The following is a 4764-nucleotide window of genomic DNA, read 5'->3' as shown; positions in this document are numbered from 1 at the left end:
GTGATAGAACAGAATAAATAATACACTGAAGTAATTTTTTTTAATAAAATAAAATTCACTGATGTTATTCCTTGTCTTGAATATTTGGTGCTGCCCCTTTGGCAAAGACAGTTTTCAGTAGGCAATTATAAGGTTTTATTCACACATGGATATGTTATATATATGCCTGATCTCTGATATCTATAGACTGTTGTCCTCCTCGGGGCAGACACCCCTGGTACATAAATACGTCTAGATCAGTGATGGTGAAAGTATGGCACACGTGTGGTCGCCCAGATCGGTCACCAACAGGGAATCTGGTACTGCATTCGCCGTTGATGAGCGATTGCTGCCTTCAGTTGTATGTGCAAATGCACATACAGCTGAAAGCTTTCAGTGTAGGCCGCAGATCGCGAGACCGCAATCTACACTAACTGCAGACGCGGGTGACGCGGGCGCATGACGTCATCAGCGCCCGCAGTGACAAATACGTGGACGCCGGCGGCTCTTCATGGGTGAGTATGATAGTGTGTGACTGCGTGTGACTGACTGTGTGTGTGTATATGATACTAAAGAGCATATAAGAGCATTCTTGTAGAGAAGGGACACCCCAGCTCCCCCCCACCTGCCTCCTTGCTGAGTGACACAGAATCTTGTACTTCCTCCCAGTAAAACGCTGGTGTCTAGCCACACCTTCCTTCTAGGTAATCTCCTCCTCTTACCCACACTGCAGAATCTTGAGAAAGAGGTATACCTTCTAGGCTTCTGGGATAGATGTGTGTCTGGTGTTCAGCTCAGGGCCATTAGCCCATTCTCCCTCCATGGACATCTGCCGTCCAGGGGCAATAAACTGGCTGGCCAGAAAGGCAATCTCCCATGGTATACACATAAAACCACTGAAACAAACTGACCATCAATGTAAACACAGCTTAAACAAAACATTCCTTAGGGGATGTAAGACTAATATGAATAAGCAATAACACATTTTTAAGAAAGATACATAACTGAGGCTCGCTCTTCATCACACCTGCATTGTTACTTTTTGTTAGCCTTTCGTTACGGTTTGTTTTATTCCATAGTTTTAAAAATTCTACTAAATTCAACTAAAAAATTACAGTATAAAAAAAAAAATGGAAAATTAACACACATTTCGGCCTTTTTTTGCATACATTTTCATATATATATATATATATATATATATATATATATATATATATATTAAAGCCCTGAAAAATTAAAAACACTGAAAAATTATTTGAATACTCTCCACCGTATGTACGAAAAACCCCCATAAAATATGTTTGGTCCTGGATCAAGAAAAATAACCCGGTGCTGAAATCACATCATCAAAGGTCCTTAAATAACTTGATATGCAGCAGTATAAGAGATAGGAAACTTATAATCAACCCTATAGGACCGTTATAGTGAACCTATAACACATGTGCCTGATCTCTCACTAATGGTGAATATGACGGTGAGTGATCGCTACTTTCAGCTGTATATACAAATGTGTTTCATGACCAGAGTGTGGGAACTGTTATCTTATATTCGATTTCAGTATTGTAAGCGGCCATTCTCTTGTGGCCGGCGGGCATGCGCAATCAGCTTTGCCCCAGGCCTAGAAGTTTGAAGCCAACACCCGGAAGAAGACGCGTCAAGAGCCCGTTCCTGAAGAAGATGGAGGCGGTGCTGGAGAGTTCTCTCGCAGCATTGGGGACGCCCCCAGTGCTGTGAGAGAACTCATTTGCATATTGGCGAAAAACGGGATTTTAACCGAACGGCGAGGCAGAGAAAACATCTAAAGGTAGGAGAAGAATAGCCTTTCGTAAGGCTATTCTGTCGTGTCAACAAGAAAAAGGATTTTAATGGTAGAATCCCTTTAAAGGGATATTCCCATAATAATAAGCTATAACCCCTAGATCAGTGGGCGTCTGAGTCTGACAAATCTGTAGCAGTCACACGTGTAGTATCACTCCATTCATTTCTATGGGACTGGCACGGTACTCGGCATCTTGTCAGCAATTCTATAGTGACTACAAGGAGCACAACCACCACTCCATGTAGATATAGGTGTGCTAACCAGGGGTATCACCGTTTAGGCTGGCCGAGTATGTAGGTTCACGTGGCAGAATATATGCAGCCCTAGTGGTTCTGGTGTCCCACAAACCTAAATTTCTCTGGGATACCCGTGTGCAATGTGCAGGTCTATGACTTGTGGATACAAGGTTGGAGTAAACCAGGTAACAGATCTTTTTTGAAGGATTGTGCATAAAATAACTAATCCAGACATTGATGTGCAGAGTTAAAGTCACTTCAGATGTCGGCACAGTCAGTGGTGCAGAAATGGAAGATACGTGTAATAGTCTGTTCACACTCTCCTATAGTAACCTCTGCTTGGAGCAGGCAATATTCTTGGTTGCTAAGGGTGATGACTTTTAAGGAATACACAGTCCAGAACACAAGTCTTCTGCCTAAAAAGAGCCTTCACACCTTGGCTCAGCGAGGAGATGTGGCTACACACGTGGACTGTATAGTGTCTAGGCTGGAGGAACCATTACAGGCCCGGAGCAGGTAAAGGGGCCCTGGATTATCCCCTCTGGCTCGGGAATACCTGTGAGGAGAAGATGTTCTTCTGGTGTGGACTGGGTGACAGGAGAGTCACTTGCCCAAGTCTTACAAGGACTGGAGGGACCAATTATTAACCCCTTACCTAAATAGACTCCTATTGTAATAAGGACGCAACACTGTTTAGTGGGAAAAAACTGGGGGGTTGGCCACAGCTTATTTATTTACACTTAATAAATCATAAGCCAACATTAGCATAATAAACCAAACATAAACCCAAAGCAACTCCATGCCCTGGAACCTTGCTCCTGGCTTTCACCCGAAATGCCAGACCGCCTTCCGACAGCGGGCATGCGGACCATCTCATCTCTGGGGCATGGAAACCTTCCGCCACGAAGGAGACGTTGTAGACCTACACACGTCTCCGACCAACCCCACCCAACAGAACCTTCGCCTTCTCAATCCCGTCTTGCAAACCGGCCAAAAATATATCCAACCCGATGGGGTTGAGGTGCACACCATCCCCCCTCAATAAGCCACTGTTATTGCTCTCCAATTCCGTGTGCCGAACCGAAACCCCACCCAAGGACCTAACGTGCTTCGAAACCCGGTGGTTCACCACCCTCCTTGCCCTCTTAAGGGCACCCAAATCCCTAGCCCCTTTCTACACCTTCCTGGGCACAATCTCCAACCATACCAAGACGACCCGAGTAAAAAATTCAGGGAAACGGGAGAAATCTTGTCTAATCAAGGACACCAAATCCCCCATCTTAGTTGACCCCAAATCATTTCCCCCTGTGTGCACAACTAAAATGGCACTACCCGAAACAGACCTGCTCAATTTGGCGACCTGGGGGAAGATGCCCATCCACCGCAGTCCACGGATCCCCAGCCAATGCACATCAGTGCCTTGTGTGCCCAAGGAAACACCACCAGGACGACTTGCCGCTCTCCTCTCTGCCCAATAAACGTAGGAGTGCCCTACTATCCACAGCGGAACGAGAGAACCTAAAGAAACAATGACAAAGGACTGAGTAAGGAAGAAAACAAAATTCAAAGGGTAAGCAAATCAGGACGAACATAAGAACGGTAAGCATCGGATGACCATCTGCCAACTCTTTTAACCCCTTCCACTCCCATGCCCAGAGCATCCGCCGCCGTAGCTGCCCCAATCCTAAAAGAGTGGGATGCAAACTCGGATGGATTAAGACCCAAATTAACCAAGGACAGACAGAAGACAGAGGAAAATTGGAATTTGGTAAGAGGGGACCCACAGGCATGCAACAAAAAACGGTCACCGGCCACACGGACCTTAACATATTCACTCACTAAGCTGAAAGGACAAGAGGGGGAACCCACAGCCCGCAATGTCACCCAAGTGCCCCGCCCATATACGTCCGTCTTCGATCTTCGAATACACACCTTAACCCCTGCATCCATAACCACTACATCGTTCTGACCCAAACCTCCGGAGGCTTTTGAGCTAGCAGGCAAAAGCTCGCTAATGCGCAAAGCAGCATAAAAGGCCAAAGAAAAGGCTACACGAAACAACAATACCTCGGCGTCATTAGAACAAACAACAGACAATACCCCCATCAAGCGATCCAACAAGGATAACGACACCGGGCGACGTCTGTCCACCGAAGAAACCTCCTTCTTCCAACCCCTAAAAATCTGGCGAATCATAAAATGTTTAGTAACATCACAGAGACCACGCAATTTTAACATAAAAGCAATACCAGACAAGTGTTTTTTCACCACAGACGCCGAAACGCCCTTCTGACGCAGGCTGCTAAGCAGGGCTGTGGAGTCGGTAAGCCACAATTGCGACTCCGACTCTGACTCCTGGATTTTATCAGGTTCCGACTCCGGCTCCGAATCCTTCATAAATGGCCAATTCGTAACAATAAATTTACTGTTGTAAACTATTAACATCGTGCTTATTCAGTTTCTCACCATCATATAAGTAATCAGACCACTTAGAGCAAAAAACTATAAAATATATATATATACTAGCTGGTACCCGCGACTTCGTCTGCGGTGATTGTAGCAGTGGGTATATACAGGCGTGGGTAAGGTTTTCGTACTGTGTATAAGGTATGGGATATGAAATGTAACTTTGTATCTTGTTTTTGCTCTAATTCAGAGAATACGTGAGACTTTTGTGTTGCAGTTACTTTGTATTTGAGCTGCTATATATACAGTGTTGTGAGAAACTTT

This window comes from Leptodactylus fuscus, chromosome 2 (assembly GCF_031893055.1).
Source record: "Leptodactylus fuscus isolate aLepFus1 chromosome 2, aLepFus1.hap2, whole genome shotgun sequence".
Classification (NCBI taxonomy): Eukaryota; Metazoa; Chordata; class Amphibia; order Anura; family Leptodactylidae; genus Leptodactylus; species Leptodactylus fuscus.
The sequence above is the reverse complement of the archived record's forward strand: the minus strand, read 5'-3'. Positions refer to the sequence as shown.